This window comes from Manis javanica, chromosome 7 (genome assembly GCF_040802235.1).
Source record: "Manis javanica isolate MJ-LG chromosome 7, MJ_LKY, whole genome shotgun sequence".
NCBI classification, from domain to species: domain Eukaryota; kingdom Metazoa; phylum Chordata; class Mammalia; order Pholidota; family Manidae; genus Manis; species Manis javanica.
The window spans coordinates 36,347,242-36,368,897 of record NC_133162.1 but is presented as its reverse complement, the minus strand read 5'-3'; the positions used below and the strand labels follow the sequence as shown (position 1 = coordinate 36,368,897).

Genomic DNA, 21,656 nt, shown 5'->3' with positions numbered 1-21,656 from the left:
TGCTTGCTGAGCATGGAATGAAACTATCATTTTCCATTAATTCCAAGACACATATATTATCACATTTTAATAACTCCGAACTTATGGTATATGTAGACAAAATATTTTGCAATCATACTGGCGAGACAGCAATCGAGATGTGGCTTGTTAAGATTTGCATACACATAAAATCAAAAGCTCTAGCATCAAAACTTACAAAATGGGTCAGCACCTTGGGAGAAAATCTGGAGACAAATCTGGGTAAGTCTTTTAAGAAATGTGTACTCACCATGACCTTGATGGCACAGGGGATGGTAAAGAAGAATTTCAGTGACTCTGAAGCAAAAAGTGATTAGGAAGAACCAGGTTTGTACTGTGGAGAAATTTCAAACAATTTATTTTCACTTCTATTTTTCAGTTTGCATGTGTACAAGATAAAAATGCCTAATCAGTTCCTATGAGTTGAGACTAAACAAGAGACTTTTTAAACATGTGGTAGAGAAATACAGGGGTGGTGGGATAGGTCTGTGACCTGAGGCTAAAAATAGCAAAGACTTTGCCACTGCTGGACCCAAGGGCAGAGGATGCAAGGAGAAGCCAGAGGGAGAGTCAGCAGACAGGGCCTATGGGTGGGGAATGCAAGGAGAGGAAACACCGTGAGCCCAAGTGGCTCTGCAGGGAGGGAGCTGGGGGATAAATCTCTTCACTTCTCCCTCTCATTCTCTGATCTGCCGGAGCTCCCCCACTGGTCAGCCCCACTTGGAAGCTAGGATCCAAATGTAAGAGGATCCATTTATGTAATCTACCAGTTCTCAAGCTTTTTGGTCTCAGAACTCCACTACAAAAATTATTGAGGACCCCAAAGAGCTTCTGTTTATGTAGTTTATATATTTTGATATTTCCCATACCATATTAGAAATGGAATGTAAGAAACTAAAACCATTATTAATTCAATTTCAAAACAACAAACCTATTGCATGTTAATACAACAAACACATTTTAATGAAACACAGTTATATAGTTCAAGAAATGGTGAGTAGAATGGCATTGTCTTACATTTTGGAGAACCGCTTTAATGTTTGGCTTAACTGAAGACGACTAGATCTCATACTATCGTCTGCATTCAAAACGTTGTGATATATTGGTTTGGTTGAAGTGTATAAAGAAAGTCTAGCCTCCAATAGATATGCATTTGGAAAAAGAAGGGGTATTTTAAGTATCTTTTCAAATAATCATAGTTATTCTTCTTTAATAATATACCAAAACTCATTAAGTAGTTTTTTAAAGGTTAGTGAACTGTGAAATCTGAAATTATATCAATGAACTTTTTGTACTAGGTTACATTAAAATTCACAGTCTATTTTGTGCTTTGAATGGACCTTTTACCCATGCATCACTTTGTTTTATGCTTTGGTCATTTGGAAAATACTGGTCCAGTGAATTATGCAGATCTACCAAACACTGACACATTTTAATATTCAATGTAAAAAAGTCACATTTGTTAATATCATCACTGATCTCATCTGAAAATACCTTTAAGCTTTGTGAAACTGTGAATCTTACAGTAGCCGATATAAATTTAAAAAATTCTAGTATTTGCTTGAAAGCTCAAATTTTTATCATTGGCAAAATTGTATTGTTCTCCTTGAAGGGACAGACCCATTTGTGTTATTTTTGAGAAAATACCTGCAAAAATCTGAATAACCATAGTTTGTCTATTGATGTTTTTTCCAAATGGTGTTCTGTAAGAAAAGGAGACACTCAGCTTGCAGCTCAAACAATTCTGTAACTATCTTTTCTTGAGACAACCATCATGCTTTCGTATAAAGCAAAAATGCTTTATGCATACTTCTGTTTCATTACATGGAGTATTAAAAAGATGTGGATGTAAAGACTGAGATTAAATAAAATTAATACTGCCTTTGCCGCTTTATCATGGACATTCTTAAATGAAACTGGCATTTTTTAAAGTTGAGGTGCTTGGCAAGGGAAGATTATGATGGCTACCAGTACAGGTTGGTGCCACTTTCTGGATTCCTGCTCAGGCTGCAGCAGTTGGAGCCTTCCTTTGCTTTTGTACCATCAGTTCAAATGCTAATACAGTTAAAAAGGTGGTTTTGACCTTGTGTACCTTCTGTAAAAGTCTTATGGAGGCCCAGAGTCTTGGGGACTACGCTTTGAGAACTGCTGAGGCAGCCTCCAGGTTAGTCTTCTGGGTTAAACACAGCATGGAGAAGTGGAGAAGTGGAGAGTAGATTTTGGGATGGTGGTGGGCAGCAGGAAGATGCACGAAATAAAGCCCAAACCAGCACTTTGCTTTCGTATAAAATAAAAATGAATCTCAACTGGTCCTTGGTTTCTAAGATCTTGCAGTCTAGCAGAAGGGGTAAGTCAACTGTCCAGGTAACAAACTCAAAAGCTATAGCACAGTGTAATGGCACCTTGTTTTTTCTTCTTTACCAATATATAAAATAAAGTACATCTCTGATTTGGCGCTTTGAGTCTTAGATTCTGTGATGTATGACAAGGAGAGAGACTCCAGTGAATCATATGTTGGAGGGACCTGATGCATCTCTTTCCATGATAAGGTGGAAGTGCCACTGGGACTAGACAGCTCGGGGTCTTTGGGACAGATTTCCTGCTCCCCATGAGGAACACCATACATGTTTATCTTAGAAACGCTTGGTTTTCTAGCCTTCTATTGCCAGTGACTCTCCCTTCAGAGAGACACATTTTGTCTTTTAAATTTACAAATGCACAAATGAATGGGTGAATGAGTGTAAGTCCAGGGAAAAGAAATCCCAGGGCAAAATAACTCTAAAAACCGTATCAGTCAAAGGGAGAAATAAAGTTTAAAACCCATTTATTGCTCACAAACTGCAGAACCGGGCCATCTCTTTCTCCTCTGCTCTGGAAGAAGCCAGCCAGCCCCCTCCCCTTAACCTCTCAGGTTCAGACACGCCCTCGGTTGCCCAGGTAATTACCCACTGATACGGAGATGAACTTCTCTCCACCCCTGAGGATATGCAAATGCACTAAAGCCAGGCGAGATATTCTGGAAATGCTACAATTTTACACACAATGAGTATGTATCAATGGCATAGACGCCATGGAGGCTCCTTCAAGGGACTTTACCTATCCATTCTGATGGGTTGATTTTGTACTTTAATGTTCATAGGGCGGTTTTATCTCCAATTTCCTTTCACCCTTGAAGAGGGAGGATCATCTTACTGTCACCTGGTACTCCTTGCCCTATATGCTTGTAAACTTAATGAAGAAATGGGACTGACCAGTACACCTGGGGTCATTCTCCCACATATGCCCAGCCAGGCTCTCTCCTGTCACTGCTGAAGAGGAAAGTTAGGGTCATCTGCAAATTGCCATTACTTGAGTTCTATTTGCAAGGGAAATGGTAACCTAGGAGCTATTCTTTACTTTGAGGGGATTAGAGCTTCAACTGATACTGGACGTTCTTACTTGTTTTTATAAATTATTAATAGCCTGAAATGGCATTAAACTGTGAGGAGAGCACAATATATTGCCACTGATCCTGTTCATCTTACATTGCTTTAGAGAGGCAAGAATAACAATAAATTCTTTTATGTGTAAATCAGGAGAGATGTTGGCATTCCTCTGCAAGGACGCATCTCATTATGAGGGTTGGCTGATTATGTTAGAACTCACATATTACATTGAAATGTCTCTTTTGCTCCTCTCTGATAGTCCAATGATTCCCTTTCTCCTCCCAAACCCTCTTCCCAAATAATTTTACCTTTCCCACCTATCATCTATCTATATCATCTCTGTTGGGGGTTGTCTTTAAGAATTCTCTTCTAACCTTAAGGCCAGATCTGTGATTTGTCTTTTCAAATCGACTTACATATCACGGAGAATCACCTATCTGGGACTCCGTCATCTCCTCTGGCAAATGAGACAAATAAATATAATAGCCTTTTCAAAGGATTCGTTTGTTTGTTTTGAGAGGGGTGTTAAGAGGATTAAAGGAGAAAATTCATGGTGATAATTCATCTTTATCTTATTTGTCCCCAAAATGTATTGTGAGTTGACCAGTGAAGATATCCTTGTCTCCTTTTGGTAGGAAAGGACATTAAGATTCATAGAGGCTGAAGCACATACTGGAGGAAAAAATCAGGATGAAGATGCTCGAAATAGTTCTGTAAATGTGATGCTCAGAGAAGTAATTGCTCTGTTAGTTTTCCAAATTCAAAACTCTCCTTTACTATCAATATTTTCTTCTTCTGACTGATCACGCATCTAGTGGAGGGGATCACCATGAGTTTCTTAGTTAATAATCTTCATGTGAATTAGGTTTGAGTGCTCAGGCTAAGCTCAGCCCAACGATGTCTCCTCCTGCCAGTAGGTGGCAGAGTAGGCAAATTTGTCTGGAAAGGGACATAAAACCTGAAAGGGAGCAGCTAGCTGGGTTTGGGCTTCCTGTTTGGTCAACCTACATTTATTTACAACCTACATTGCAAAGCCCACTACAAACCACTAAAGACTTGAATAAAACATGATCGCCACGTCGTTTAGAGTTCTTGTTTAGCAGATCCATAGAAAGACTTTACCCTTTTCTAACAAGAAACATCGCACAAATTGTTAGTAGAATAAAAGAAACATAAAAAGCAAAATACCATTTTGTTTAAGAATCTCACCTTCTCTTGATTTGATGTATTCCTTAGACTCTTCAGACGACTTCTCTGACATTGAGGAAACTAGACTTTGGTAAGAATGAACCCTAGCCAAACAAAACCTACAATAGCCAAACTGGCACCCAGTCTTCTCTGAGAGAAAGGTCCTCTTCTTTTTCTATACTGCCTGAAGAACTCTAATACTTTCCCTCTAGAACAAACTGCCTTTCTTACATTCTTTTGAATGACCTAAGGAAACCCATTGAAACTATTTAAATATTTTAACTTATGTAAAAGAGACTCAACTTGTGAAAGGTATTTTGAATTTTTCTAATTACATGCTGAATCATTTTCAAAAGGCAAGGAATGGGGATCAAAAATATTGGTAAACTCTTACTCATGCCCCAAAACCCAGTAAAATTGGTTGTCTCACCAGTGAAGGTTTTCCTGTCTTTGAAATGTATTCTTCCTCTCCTCTGGGCAACCAGAGCATGCTATGCCTTCTGGCATCACATAACTTAGGCTCTTTGAGATAACTTTAAAAAATCTGTATATTTTGCTCAGTAAAGTGAGATCTTGGAGGTTATGACCATGTAGTCAGTCATTTTGACTCTACAGTGCCAAATACAGTAATCATTTATTATTTCTTTAATAAATGAATTTATAAGTAGACAAATGGGTGAAAAAGAAGGACTGGGATGTTTCCTAAGCACCATCACAACTTACAGAAGAAATGTGGAAGTAACCACAGAGAAGCTGACATGACTGGAAGCTCAGAGACGCGCTTTTTGACACATCAACCACAACACATTTTGGAGCTGTATCTGCATTCATATATGATTCCGTCACACACTAGCAAATAATTTAACACCTCTGAGCTGGTTTATTCATGTTAACAGGGAAAAATGATGATTCACAGAATTGTTACCAGTTTAAATAGCTAATAAACAGCTTTATGTTATATATTTAAACATAACAGACACATAAAGGATGATGACTATTACTGTGATCTCTGTGAAAATCCATTTTCTCTTTTCAATGATAGTGGACAACTTTACAGCCAGGAAAACTAGCAAATAATCAAAAGTAGTTTATTCATTTGTAAATGGTGGTAACAAATATAACAGTTTTTCTTGTATCACCTTGATTTTGCTACCAAAGAATCAAAGGCAATTTTGCAGGTGAAAAATGGTTTTCAAATGAAAAAATTATTTGCATTTGTTACTTATTTTTATGACTTACTTTTATGAAATTTGGAAACAAAACGGCTAATTGTAGTGGCGGTGATTTTTACACTACATTAGAAAAGTGTTTTCATAAAGTTTCATAAATATGAAAAGTGTTTCATAAATTGTTATCTATCTGATAGCTCTTAGATGCTTTTTTCTGGACGATGTATGAATTAAAATTTAATTTGGTGGAATATAATTCCCAGTATGAATTTAATTTGGGTCTGTGAGATTTTGAAAATGAGAATGCTTTTGGCAAAGAGAAAATGCTTGAAATACATTTGTGATTGGGTAAGCTGCTTGTAGACTGATTAAAAAACTGTGGCTGGAAATATCATATGACCGACAGTCTGAGTTAAACTGGCCTTGTTACCCATGGCTGTGCAGTGCCCTCCATCCCGCTCAATCCTGGGCCAGGGGAATTGCATCTTTAGCTTTTAGACTGAAATGTGTGTGATGGTAAAGCCAAGATGGTTCAACCTGTGTACTCTGGGGTCAGACGTGAGATCTTACAATTATTAAAAGACCATAAAACGATAAGAGCGAGTGCACCTGTTGAATTCACCTAAATCCCTTGAAGTTATTATTATCTTTTTGAGGACATGCAGCTTGTAAAGCCCATGCTTAAAAGTTGTACTGTGATTTTATCACTCCCATCCAGTCCTAAACTACATCCAAGAGGATTTATCCTGATTTAGGTCCAGGGAATGAGGTCTTCTTTTCAAGTACTCGAGAGCTTTCCATGGTGTCCTGTGGGTGCTTCAGAGTGAAGCCTTCTCTTTTCTAATCCTTTCCTTTTCTTAGAATTGCCTCTTGGACTGTATCCTTTTTCAGTGTTGAAAAAAATCAAAAGAAAAGAAGGAAAAGCAGCAGAAGGAATTTAGTTGGAGATTGCAGCCCAGGTGTTCCAGAAGACAATTCCTGTAATAGGTTGTTAAAACCAGCAAGGCTGTCATTTTCCCTGTAGATTGAAAATCGACTTTCCCTCTTAACACGGTCCTCTGTGGCAAGGGATATTAACAAATTAATAGATTTTAATGAAATGACCAAATAAACATGTTCAAGTACTAGCCTTAGACAGAAACAAAAGTGTTTTGAAGCATCTCTCTCCTGAGCCAAATTCTTGCATAATAGAAATGGCTCAGAGGGTGAGTGCTGATGTTTAAATACTAAATCATTCAAATCTGTTCTCAATATAAATTGTTCTCATCAAGAAAACTCACACATGATTTGACATAAATTGTGGTCTATTGGGATGATACTCCATAACACTCTTGATTGTGTTAAACTTGTTAACTGGGCAAATCTGAAAAAGATTGCATGATAGCCATATGCAACTACTCAGGAAAATGGAAGCAGTTTCTAAGGAAATTAGGCTTATTCTCAACCACTGTGGTGAGCTTTGGAACATCCAAGAATCCCTCAGTGGTCACTGAAATACAGTGGCAATACAGGTGACACCAGTTAGAATGAGAGAATAGCGTCCATGAAAACGAATGATCAGACTATGGATATGGTCAGTCTCAGACTTGACAATACTAACTTTCTGCAGGAAAATTGGGCAGTACTTAGAGAAAAATTTTAAATATGCCTATGCTTTGGCCCCTCAATTCCATTTCTAAAAATGTATCTTAATGGAATTTAGGGTATGTGTGAAGATTTACTTACAAGGATATTCATTGTAGAATTATTTATTATAGAGAAAAATTGGTAGCAATCCAAATATCTAACAATGGGGTACTGGTTAAATAAATCATACTATAAATTCCAAGATGCTATATACCATTCAGCTTAAAATGTATTAAGTGAATGTCAACAGGTTACAAAAGTATGTAGGTATAATTCCTTAATTTTTTTGCAACTAAAGCATATGAAAAAATCTAGAAAGTATGCTTTGGAGAAGCTTGCTAATAATGGCTAACTGATAATTCATGGGGTTCTAGTTATTTTCCTATTATCTTTTTGTTTCTTTGTATTCTCTAAATTTTACAAAATAAAACATGTGCTGCTTGCATAATAAAATTGCTCACTGGCTTAGAGCCTCCCAGTCCACCTCGAAATATAAGCCACATAAGCATCCTGGGCATAACTAGACTCTTTATTCTAGAACATGGAACTGGAATTTCCTTAGAACCTAAAGATTTTGTCACTGTAACACCTTTACACTGTCTCATTTCACAATATCTTCTTATGTGTTTTATGAATAGACACTTCCTCAAAGTGCTACATAATACATATTGTTTTAAATTATTTTATTGTTAAAAAATTGTATTTGGATATCTCTTGTGATAATCGTTTACATAATTGGGAACATCCAATACTTGCAATCACTTCTTGAGAAAGTAGACTTATTTTAGGATATACTTCTTGGATTTGAATTACTTTAGTAAGGACACTGGGTAGTGATCCTTAGACTTTTATTCAGTAGATGGTGGGGCTGAGAACCAAATTACAGTCAGCAAGAAAAATCAAGGAAACTCCAGAAAAAAGCTCTGCCATCTTCATTCCTATACTGGTATCCATGGGCAACTACAAAATGTCCTTAAGTTCCATGAATGGGACCAGAATACTTGCTCCGTATCTCCATTATGCCTGGAGTCCAAAGTCATGATCTGGATGACAGAGCAAAGGGCCATGTATTTTGTACTACAACGGGCAATAATACCATATCACCCATCCTTTAAGTATACCATTTTTATGTTTTTATAATCTCCCAAAGAGTGTTATTTTCAACCATTGCTATGCCTGGTGTTCCAAGTTTTACAACCAGGTTTCCTACTACTATTGTGTTCTCATGCTTACCAACTTTAACCCCATCAGTGCCTAATTATGCCTGTGTTACTAAACCTGCATTGCCTTTTTGACTAGAGAGTAAACCTGGAATTAAGGTGACTGAGATTCGGAGAAACAATTTCAATGGAGGTTGGGTTAAAGAACCTGGCTTTTGGGTAAATTAAATTACTAATTCATCTGTTTGGCTTGCTTCATTCAGACCATGGATAGGGTTCATGCTAAATCAGTAAATCCCAGATTCTCACTTAGTCCCAGAATTACATAGACTTTGCATTCAACAATGAACTCTGTTACTAATCTATCACTCCAACAGAAAGTTACTAAGCTCAGGAGACCCCAAAGTAAGAGTGTCTCCAGAATTCCCAGCATACTGCAGCCAGGGTCCTGTGACATCTCCATATTAACACACTCAGCCCTCCCAAGTTCCCATCCTCTCACAAGGGTGGAGTTAGAGGCTTTTCTCTCCATGATAATACATTTCTTTGTAAAACTTTTATCATAGCACTTATGATACTATATGGTAATTTTGTTTTGTTTGTTTTCTCGTAGTAGATTTTGAGCTCCTTGAAGGCCAGGACTATGACTTATTCATCTTTCTATATCCAAATCCTATGTCTCGCATTAAATAAAAATCAATGCATTAAATACATAGGGAATGAATGAGAAGACAACTAAGAATTTGGCATTCTCCTTGTGAAGATATGCCATAAGATGGAATGTCCATTTACTCTTATGAATAACCTTGTCTGGACTGGTGGTAATAAAAGGCAAGAAAGAAAAGCAGTGATATTTTATAGGCCCACTTAATGATATATAAGGCAGAAGAAAAGCAGGTATTTTTTTCCCTCTACTGTGTAAGTCAATTTGATAAAATGGATACTTTACAGCTCTTTGACTACTGAGGCATTTTTATGCATATGCAGTTATTGCTCGATCTTGTCAGGTAACTATTTTTTCAATAAAATTGCAGCTAACTTCTGCAAAGAGCTGATATCATTCTGCCACTCAGAAATCTTACCCTGTATCAGAGTTGCTGCAGCAAATATCAGCCAGCACACCCAAGCTTGCCTGGAGCAATAAGCAGTCAGTACAGTAGCTGATTTCATTTCAAAACCGCAGGGTAATTGAATAAGCTTTTACTTTCTCAGGCAGTAGAAACACTGCTTCAATGTATCCATACTAAGGAAAAGTAGAGTCTGTGTTTTTTCCCCTCTTCCATCCATATCTGTTTATTTCTACAACCTCTGGAGCTCTAGTCATCACACATAATTTAGGGGGAAAATGTCTCATGACAAGATCAAGAAATTTCTAGAAGTAGCCTAAAGTTCATACAGTAAAACACGATGAGTTAAAATCTTGTCTTTAGCCCTAAGACTTGGAGGGTATAAGCTAGACATATTCTTAGAGGTCAGTTCAATAGCAAAAATATGTTAAGTATAAATTAAATGCCAGGCAATATGCTGGGTTCCTGGTGGGAGTTGGAGATAGAAAGAGGAATGAGTTGAAGTGGCTTTTCTTGAAGGGTTGATAGTCTAATAGGAAAACAGATAATATGATAAATTATAAAGACATCCAATGGGACTTTGGGATCCTAAAGGAGAGACATATCTTCTGTAGTTACATTCATTAGGGGATTTTTATGACTTATAATCAAAGAGTCCTGGGTTTTACAGTCTCTTAGTCTTAGTTACTAGATCATCATTCCCTATTCTTTGTGACCTATGCAGTCTCTTTCCTGGGGTCCACAGCTGTATCATTAACCTTTGATTCCTGTCTTTGTCCTGGTATTAGGAAAGTGTCATTACACACTGCCAGAGTACAGCTGCCACTCCTGGGTTTTTCACTCCAGGTTTCTTCTGTCTCTTTCTGGGTCTAATCCACAGCAACCCAGTCACAGAATTCTATTGGCACATTGCTGAGTGCATATGCTGGAGTCGTAGGTCTATTGTATCCTAAAGTCAGCAGTTTATTGTGGTGTCATGAACCCCAAGGAGACACCTGGTCTCTCTAGTTGCCACTTTAAGAGGAAATTAGAGCAGATAAGGTCAAGTAGAAATGGGGATTTAATTAAGCAAGTCACACTGCACTGTCGTGGAAACTAAACAGAGGCTTTGAGGGGGCAGAGGAGGGCCCTGGAGAACTGAAGAGTCCTCCTCAGAAGGGGTAACATTTCAGGTGGGTCTGAAAAGACCAACACTTTATCATGGAGTATGGAACAGTCTGTTCAAAGGCACTGGGGTAGGCAGGGATGCAGTGAGACTGCGGAATGATTTTAGTGTAGCTGTGGGGCAGGGTTGGGCTGGGGCGCAGAAGAGGGCTCGAGGAATTGACAAGTTCGGCCTGAGATGTAAGTGGATTGTTCTCCTGCCTGTGCATTTCCTGTTACATTCCTTCTCTCCTTAGAGGTGGAGAATTTCCACCTCTATTCCTGCCAGAAGCCAGGAAAAACACAGTCCATGCTACTTTCAAAATGTTAATTTCAACATGTGTAGAGAGAATATGTTACATTCTTGACCATGAATACTAAACCTTATTAGTTAGTAACCAATTGATCTGAAAGAATTAATACAATTTTTTAAAAGTGGAATTTACCCAGCAATTTACATCTAGGGAGTGGTTAAGATGCTCTATGCACCCGATTTATGGTTTTACCATTATTATTAAAAGGGGGTCCAGCATCCTCCACACAACTGCTCTAGTAATGTAGGTCATGCTTGTAAAATGGTCTCAACAGCTTGTAACTATCAAGGAGAACCTTTAAACTGAAATACAGGATGAGTAAGGAGATGATTCTTACTATAAGCATTCACAATTTTGCAATTTTAGTTTTTCAAGATTAAAGATGAACAAATTGGAGAGAGATGGACTAAGCCAGTGGAATCTCAAGCCAGATGTACATCAGAATCACTCATGGAACTTGTTAAAAGGGGAAAAGATCTGGAAAAAAAAATCCCGGTGGTGCTGGTGAACAGTGAGGTTTGTGAATTACAGGATTTGATGACCTCTTGTAGATCTCATGTGGACGTCCAGTCATAAGACTGTTCGACAATTTTCTGGATGAATAATTAATGTTAAAAAAACTCCACTATTCAAGACTGAGTTGTATGTGAAAATAATTTGTTGAAATAGAAAGCCCATGTGTTTCTTTTTTTGAATTGTTGAAGATGGTTTTGAAAACCATACTTTGAACTCTAGTCACTCTGCTAGTCCAATATAACAATATATATTCAATATATATTACCTATATACATATATTTCAATATAACAGAGCATGAATTCCAGGTTTGTACATTGTTTTTGTTCTTCTCATTCCTATTAGTAATATTTCTGTCACTTTTGGTCAATAATTAATAAATGTCTTCTATCCCCAGGCAACCCAGATAGGAATGTGTTGTTAATAAGAAATTTATCCTTTCTGGTGGAAGCAGACATCTATCTTCAAGCTGTACAGCATCTATAAGTTAGGGAAGGAAAGATGAACTTTCTGCTGTACTGAATTCTCACATGATGGGTTGTTTAAAACAAGTACTAGCTGAGCATTAAAACAGTTACCAAAAAAAAAAGAGATTTACAGTAGAAAAATTAAGTTAAATAAACCTGGACTGTCAAATAACATATTCATCTCTTCTTTCTCTTATGACACTTCCAGTGTTGTGTCTGCTGAAGGGCGGACTGAACTGGTGATGTTTGGGCCCGTACCCTGCCCCATAGAGAATGGGGGTAAAGGAGAGATGTGTTCCAGACCAGGTGGAACAGGAAAGGGACAATTCTTCCAAGGCAGAGGTGGGTGGTGTTCAGAAATTAAAGACAAGTTGCTCAGCAAGTAAGAACAACATAGACCTGCTAACAATGGTAAATCAGATTACATTCTACTTATTTGTTTTCTCTAAAACTAAAATTTAAGCAGGGCACAGGAAATAATGCTGTGTCACTTAGCTTTACTTTTGAACCATTTTTAGAGTGGAGCACAAAGGTATGTGTACATTACTATTTCATAAACTCCAGAAAAAAAGGAAAGAAGGAGGTGGGTAAGCAGATATTTTCCTGCATGAAAAAATTGTGTTGATATGCTTCAAAGAGGAATATCACTCCAAATGTATGCTACAGTAGATGCAAAATCATTATAGAATGGTATGGTCTTGTCCATAAAGTCCGAAGATTTGTGTGTAAGGTTATATAAGCCGTGGTTGCTGTCCCAGTCATACCGTTCAGTTATGTCAAAGCTGTTTTAATTAAAGTAAGCAGAATCAGACATATTTCACTTTCATTAAATAACAAACACAATGACAAGTTGCAAGTTAATATGTGGCATAGGAAGAAGCATTTTCTTTTGGCACTATTGTCCAAGGCCAGCAGTTTGTTCAGTAGTAACAATTTATTTATGAACTTGATGGCCAAGCCACCAAATAGATCCTAAGTCCATTTCATTCTTTTCTTTGGCTTTATTTACTTTCACTTTGATTCTTTGACTTTTCTTCCCATTCTGCACAGTAAAAGCCACTCAAAACCTCATTCTCTATTCTTCTAGTCTCACATTACCTATTTTCTCTAAATACTTTATTATAATAATTAATTTTGCCCCATTTCTTCTCTTTTTCCTTTTTCTCCTTGTCTCTCTACCCCCACCCCTGCCCCAGTTCCTTCCCTATTTCTTGGCAAGATGTAGAGCTAAAGTGCACTGAGAAGAGGATAGGGAAAATGAGAAAAATGAGAGGTAGAAAATAAAATGAAATAAAACAAAAAGAAATGAAAGCCTTAAAGACAGTAAGTTGCTTTTGGTAAAAAAATAAGAGAGGCTAATACAGGACTTACAGATTGAGACAAATTAAATGGAAAGGTTTGTTTGTGGTCACTAGCTATTTGCACAACTTTTGAGCTATCTTTTTGGACTTTTAAGACTCCTTTCTGAAGGAAAGCAGAAATGCAAACAAGAATTACTCAAGATGTCTGTAAGGGTAGAGACCATCCTGCTTTCTCTCCACAACTTGGAAAGTGTGTTAATACAAAGGTTCCCAAGGAGGGAAGTGGGGGGAACAGGAAAGCATAAATTGTCTTTGACACTAGAGTAGATCTTGGGAAGGTGGTTAAATGAAAAGATATGATAAACACTAAAAATAATATTGCTTAAATGTTATTTGTGGCTCTTGTGGACAAAACTGTCACTAAAGGCATAAAGGAGGTCATGGTTTTGAAGAGTCTTTGGTGAAAGGGTAAAGGTTTAGGTAGCTGAACTTGGGATTTATTCAATAATTTTGCGAGATTCACTTTAATTTTTAATAATGGAAGCAAATATAAGTTGCCATCTAAATTTAGACTTGCTAACAGATGATGACGGTTTTGAGGCATGGACACCAAAACCTCACAGGGTTTTGGCAATTCAGACCCATCCTGAGGCCTTTGTGGGAAGAACTGAGATTCTGTGAACCAGCAGAAATAAGATTTAAGTTTTAACTGCAGCTGTAATACTAGTCCTGTGACTTGCACAAATGGTGGATCCTAGTTGCTGTCTTACAGCTGTGAAGTGGGGAGTAGATAATGAGCAGAAGCAAATGTGTTTATCTATGAAATGGATTTCAATGAATAGTAGAGCTGTGTAATATGAGTGATTCTTAAACATCCAGCACATGCATTGATACTAGATGGGCTTTTTCCAAATCCCGTTCTTGGTGATTTCTATGTTGATTACATTATTGTCAAGAAATTGGCCTGCATGTCTTCTCATTGAGGATGTACTGAGCTTTCCTTTCTAGAGTAATAAATGGTTAATTTTTTTGTGAACTTGCCATATGTCTTTGAGAATAATCTGTATTTTCTACTGAACAGTTTTCTCTCTCTAATCACGTTTGGTGATTATGTTAATCAAAGACATTAAACCTTTTTTTTTTTTACCACGATTTGTGTGTTAAGTCTCCCACCATGATTGTGGATTTGTCCAGTTTTGCTTGCATTTCTATCAGTTTTGGTTTATGTATTTTGTAGCTATGTTGTTAGGTGTATAAAAGTTTACAACTATTAACTTTTTGGTGGATCACACGTTATAATCAATAATAAATCCTCTTTTTCTTTTTGAAGTTTTTTCTTCCCAGTTAATTCTGTCAGAAAGTGCTGCCCTTGCTCTCCTTCTGCTGGGGTCAGTCTGCAATATCACTTTCCCTGCCTTTATTTTTCAAGCGTTCCGTGTCATTGTTCTAGGTGTGTCTCTTACAGACGGTGTAAAGATATATACTGTTCATCTTATCAGATGCTTTGAATTTTGTCTTTACAGTAGGAGGTTTTTATTCAATGACATTTGTTTTCTGTTATATTCTAACTTCCTTTCATTATCTAATTCTAATGTTTTATCTAGTTTACCATGGCTTCTTGTTTTCCTTTCTCACTTCACTGCTTTTTATTTGAATATTTTTCTTTAACCAATTTTTCCCTTTAGTAGTTTGGAAATTTTATCTCCTATTCTACTCCTCCATTGATTCTCTACATCTTTTTTATGTCCAACTGGTTTTATTTTATTTTTTTTTAAAAGTAAATCTTGTATCCAACTATCAGATACGTACAGAAAAGCATGCAAATGAATTTTCACAAACTGCATGCCTGTGTGTAACCAGAACCCAGACCAAAACATGAAAAATTAGCAACAACCCAGAAACCTCTCTCCTTGATCCCTCCCAGTCACTATTCCTAATCCAAGGGAAACTGCAGTTCTCACTTCTAACACCCTGTTAGTTTTGCTCATTTTTGCGCTTTATATAAATCCGATCACACTTCTTTGTATTAGCTTCTTATGCTTAACAGACAGTATGTTATCCACACCGTTTCATGTAGTGATACTTTGTCATTCTCATTGCTGGGCAGAATATAGCATATAGTATTTTATTGTATGAATCTACTGCAATTTCATTATCCATTACTCTTGACACTTCATGATGCATTTATTTTTTGCTGTTATAAATAGTGATCCTATGAACCTGCTTGTGTCTGTCTTATAATGAATACATATGCATTTCAGTAGGTGAAATGTATACCTAGGAGTGGAATCACAAGAGTCACAGAGTCTGTGTATATTCAGCTTTGTAAACTTTTAGTAGATTTAGTAGAACTGTTTTACTACCAGTCTTCCAGAATGGTTGTACTGTTTTATACTCCTGATGCTAGTTAATATAGGAGAGTTTCAGTTGTTTCCATTCTTGCCAACACTGTTTATTTTCTTTTTTTCCATTTTAGTCATTCTGGTGAATGTGTAATAGCATCACATTATGGTTTTAATTTGCATTGTCCTGATGACTATAATGTTAAGTATTTTTTCATGTTTACTAGCCATTTAGATATGTTATAGATGGATAGATGTATTGCAAATATATTCTTCCAGTTTTGTGTCTTTTGATTAAAAGTAGTACTTAATTTTATGCAGCTCAATTTATCACTCTGCCTTTATGGTTAGTTCTTTTTGTGTTCGATTTATGAACTCTTTGCCTACAGTAAAGACATGAAAAAGATACTTTATTCTTACATTTTTTAGGACACACAATTAATCATGTTTTTCTGGAAATGTTTAATAGTTACTCAGAGCAAGAGTATCTTCATTTCCTTCTTTTTTCTTTTCCTGGGCTCCTTGCATGTTGAGATCAGGTCAACTCAGTTTTAGATTATTACTGTTTCTCTCCTTTTCTATTTGATTGGTGTAACATACATACACACAATAAATCTTGAGTTCATCTTGGTATATTTTTATATTTATTTTCTCTGCATACCTATTTCTATCTATACATCAGGTAACTACCTCCCCAGTCCAGATAAAGAACATTTCTGGTGCTCCAGAAGACCCCTATGCAGCCATTCCACTAAGTTTTAGGGTGGTTTATTACACATTAAGAGAGAGCTGGTACAGTTCCCTCTCTCCATACTAATTTGCCCCAAGAATGGGCACAGCTTGTCCCTTAACATTTGAAAGCATTGCTTATTAATCAAGATACTAATCAAGGTTAGATTATGCTGAGTTAACAAATAATCCAAGCAGTATAAACGAAAAACATTTATTTCTTCTCATGCTACATGTTCTGTTAATCTTAGTCACTCAGAGCCCAGGCTGATGTAGATTTTATTTCAATGTGAGTTTCCACGTTTTAGGATTTTGTTAGAGAGCACGCCACTTCCAGTACTAATTTCTGGGTTAGTCAGGTTAGGCTAGTTTAAACTACAGTAAACATCATCCATATTTTAATGACCCCAAATAATAAATGTCTATTTGTCATTCACATCGCACATTCATCAAGGTTGGCAGGTGTGTCCTGCTTATTGTAGCCATGTAGGTCTGCAGGATGATGGAGGCTCCATCCTGATCCCTGTTTCTATAATCACCAAGGTAAGGAAAGAATATGTAGTAGATCATACACTGACTCAAAGTTTCTGTCAGAAAGTGACACGTGTTCCTTCTGCTCACAATTCACTGGAAAAGCAAGTTATGGGGCCACATCCAGCCTAATGTGGGTAGGGAGGGCAATCCTCCCATCAGGTCAGAGAATGGGAGTACATGTGGACAAGCCATACCCTGGCACACACAGCAAGGGACATTCAGTGAAGCTTGAATATATGTGAAGAGCACAAGTACAGGGCTGAGAGTGACACATCCTGTCATACTACATGGTTACTGTAATAGCCACCGACCCCAAACCTAGACTTAGGAGCCTTAACTCTTGACAGGATCCCATGTATTACGGGGTTGTTTCTCCTTCCAATGACGTATTTCCACCATTTTTTATCTATCTCAGAGTCAGAGGGCACCATCCTCTGGCCTCCAGAGCTTAAAGAGTCTCTTCCTTTTTTCCAAGATTAAGACAACTCATTTTTACCCCAACCTGACTGATACAGGCAATGCCCATTTCTCCTAAGTTAAGTCTTCTCTTATAACTGCTCCATATGGGATCTGATCTTCATGACCCAGGCAAACAAGATTCAACAGACTAGTTCCTAGGAGATGGCTCAATCTGAATGTGGGAGATGTCTTTCCCTTTCATTGTCTTGTATCCTCTGTCTCATCCCACTCCTTTCTTGAATGAGATCTTGGGTAAGAATAAGAAAAAAATTATTAAGAATCTGTTGGCATAGTAATACTTGAATTTATGTTAACTTAACACATAACATAACATTTGAGAAGAGGTCAGATCAAGGTATCGGAGTCTCCTAGCTGTAGTAAACCCTGGAGAAGTGAGAGGGATGGCATTCTTTATCCCTGCAAAGTACTTATATTGATTTTCGTGGTTTTTGTTCCCTTTTGAAGCACTGGGAAAGAATTTCTCTTCTTCCTCATTTCCCCAATTTCAAGTGCTATAAGATTTGCTTTTGCTTAGCCTCAGGTTTGGGGTACAGTTTTTGGCTTCAGCCTGTTGCTTTCCCTATCTGGGGCTTGGCTCCTGCCTACAGCAGTGGTTAACAAAGTTCTCTTCTTACCTTTAACTCATGGCAGGGGTGCCATTACATGGCCCTTCCAGGCTCTTCCAGGGTTTGCTTTGTTTTGGGGATAATGCATAGTGGGACTTGGAAAGGATAAAAGATCAGTAATACACACTCAAGTATCATCTTCTCAAAATATCTGCTCATAGAAACATTTGCTCTCCCCATCTGAAGGGGTAACTCTCAATGGAACAACATGTTTTTGTATATTCCTAGCTTTTAAAATAACACATTTTTGTACATTCCCAGCCTTTATTTCTGTCTTCTGTGTTATTCTTTTCTTGTGGCTACATCAGATCTTCCTTCCCAAGTTTTTCCCTTTGGTAACAATACAAAAATAATTATTGTAACACCTACTGTATGCCAGATTCTGTGTTAAGCACTTTAGGCATATTATTTCATTTACTCTTCTTACAGCCCCATGAGTAGGTGTTATTGTTTCAGTTTTACAAATTCCAATTCCAGGATTACCAAGGAGTGAGAAAAAGAGCCTAATTTTGGATCTAGGTCCTTCTCACTCAGTTCATACACTCTAGTACGTACATAGTTTTGTGATTATCTTTCCTATGTTCAACTGTGGCTCTTAATTCTTTATCTTTTCTTACTGCATGACAGTATTGAATCATACTTGGTTAAGGGATCTCTCTGTGCTCAGATCCTCTTCAAGAGGAAAAAAAAGAAGAGAAAAAGCAAACAAAAGTGAAAAACAACAAACCAACAAACGAAAACCCAGTGACACAATATGACACAGCAATTTACACCTGAGTTTCATCTGCCAGTCATTCCACTGAGGCTGTGAATCAACTGTCCCTTTTGCTGGCTCAGTTTCCACGCTGAACATATCCTTGAACTGAATGCAGTTCCAAGGGACCTTTAACTGAAGTCCTTAACTTCATCCAGGCCTCATCTAAGGAAGCCCTGACAGGGAAAAATGCAGGGAGAAAAATGTTGCATACCATTTTCCAATATGGCATCTGCTGTAGGGATTTTTAAGGATAATTTTGATTATGCTCATTTTACCTTCTGCTGGCATCAGAACTTCACCTTCATGTGTGTTTTGCCATGCTAACCATGACACACACACTATCAGACAGAGAAGGACCTTAGAAGCTATGTGGAAACAACCCCCACAAAACCTAAAGACATGGAAACTCAAGCAGAAAGAAATTAATGGCATACCCAACAAGACTGGAGGGAGTGACGCCAAGCCCACCCTGTGGGTGCAGGCAGTTCAGGACTAGGACTCGATACCTGAGTCAGAGACCCAGCTCGGTTGCTCCCCTCTGTGTGTCTATGGGAAAGTGTTTCATTTCTTCCATTAATGGACTTTGAATAAAATAATACATACCTCCTCATTTTTTTGTTTTACTGTTAAGATTTGGTGAAATACATGTAGGCCTGATTTTTAAAATGCTAGTATGATATAAATATAAGGAGTCATACTTGTTATTATTTGATCTGCACCAGCCTGCCTCTTTTTACCATTGCCCTGCCTCTTCTATTTCCTCTGTCTCTAAATTCTTTGCTGTCCCACTGTCTGATGCTTCTCTGTCTGCAATAAGCCAAAACTTTTGCGATTTTGACCCCCTTGTGGTTGTTTTCCTACACTCTATCATACTCAAAGGGCATAAGCTTGGGCTGAGAGTACAAAAAGAATTAGACAATGCAGCTAGGAGATACGTGAGTTTTCTGTTACACAGAGAAAGAATTCTCAATTTTGACTTCTCACAGCTTTCCTCTTCATCTTTCCAATAAACTAACAATTTTTGTAACAGTGGCATATAAATGGGTGTTTGTGGAGGGCCTGGAAAAACAGGCTTGATTGCCTATGTATGTGTGTACATTAGTGATATATGGGAGGTGGAGGTGGTTGGTTATCTCCCAACTCAGGGGTTATTGTGCCCAGTAAATGTGATGATAGTGAGGCCTACACGTGATGAGGAAGCTTAGTAGTGTTCCACACTGGTTCAAATTATAGGCTGTCGGCTCAGAACATCCTGGGTGGAGTGAAAGCTCTGAGAATTACCAGTTTTGTGACTTTCAGCAAATTATTTAATCTCTCTGAGGCAGGATTTCCTCCTGCTAAATATGGGTATTCTGATATGTAGAGTGGGTTCATCAGTTGCAATAAATGGACCACTCTGGTGGGGGATGTTGATAACAGGGGAGGCCATGCATGTGTGGGAGCAGGGGGCATATGGGAAATCTCTGTACTTTCCTCTCGATTTTGCTGTGAACCTGTAACTGTCTAAAAAACTAAGTCTTCAAGTAATTAAAAAAAATATGGATATACTATTGTTACTAAGCTGGGCTGCTATGAGAATGATGTGGTCCAGTCCCTAACTTTTGCATCTTCTAGCCCGGGTACCTTGTGAGTGAAGAAGCCTTCAAGGTGATCCACCCCTCGTCACTGTCCTGCAGCTGTGTGAGAGCCCAAGCATGGTCCACCTGGCTGAGCCCAGTCAACCCTCAGAACCTTGAGAAATAATAGTAATGACAACAAATGATTGTTGTTTTATGCCATCACTTCTGTTATACCAGACAACCAGAACAGAGCTGAGAACCAAAAGTATTATTCTAAATATAAGTAATTCACTCAGTCCTCACAGCTCTATTATTCTTCCCATTTTACGTATCGAACAGTTGATGTACAGAGAAGATAAATGCATCAAGTGGCTGATTTCTGTGTAAAAGATAACCCCCAAATCTAGTAGTATAAAATAATGATCCCGCTGATCTGGGCTGGCCTCACTCATGCATTAGCCGTTGGCTCACTGGGAGCTGGTGAGTCTATGATGGCCTCACTTACGTTTCTGGCCATTGACTCATTGTCACCTGGGGAGACTGGGGTGACTGAGTCATGCGATCTCTCCTGGCCCAGCAGGCTAGTCTGGGCTGGTTCACATGCTGGTGGCTGCATTCTAGGAGAATGAGTAAAGCAGTCAAGGGTTCCTGAGGCCTAACCTTGGAACTGTACAGTGTCACCTCTGTCATATTTTGTTCATTAGAGTAGGTGGCAAGGCCAGCCCAGAGTCAAGAGGCAAGGAAAATATAATCTGTCTCTTGATGGTAAATCGTATTGTAAAGGTAAGGACAAAAGGAGAGACTCTTGGGTCCACTTTGCTACAATAGGGCCACATGATATAACTTGCCAGTTGTTACACAGCTTGTAAATGTCAGAGCAGGATCTGAACTGGGGGCATAGAGCTCCATACCGCCTCTAAGAATGTGACAGTGACTATTAGATCTGGGTGAAAACCACCTTAAAATACCAAATCGGGAACCCAAGGCTTGCATAGTATGTTAGAATAGATAGCCAGAATCTTTGTTCAACTTCTCACCAGCTATTGTTCTTGGGTAAATTACTCCTCAAATCTCAGTATCCTCATATGAAAAATGATAGTTTTTGCAAGAACTAAATAAGATAATAAGGTATAGTCATTTCTGCCAAAGCACAACACATGCATTCCTAAAAAACACTGTGCTGTGCAAAATTACACAATAAAAACCACAAGGCCTAGGGGAGAAATGAGTTTAGAGGCATGACACTAAAACATCAGGT

At 37.9% G+C, this 21,656-nt stretch overlaps 1 protein-coding gene and 1 long non-coding RNA gene across 6 annotated transcripts in view; one reads left to right on the top strand and one right to left on the bottom strand.

The window, feature by feature from the left end:
- The window catches only part of LOC108403483 (uncharacterized), a 288,767-nt gene that overhangs the window by 18,261 nt on the left and 248,850 nt on the right, over nt 1–21,656 (bottom strand). For all 4 annotated transcript variants that reach the window (XR_012133135.1, XR_012133136.1, XR_001854696.3 and 1 more), the window contains one exon: nt 269–352. This is a non-coding gene — a long non-coding RNA (uncharacterized lncRNA). The remainder of the gene's footprint in view (nt 1–268; nt 353–21,656) is intronic.
- LOC118971520 (uncharacterized) overlaps nt 1–21,656 on the top strand; it is a 304,795-nt gene that overhangs the window by 270,251 nt on the left and 12,888 nt on the right. The window lies entirely within an intron of this gene.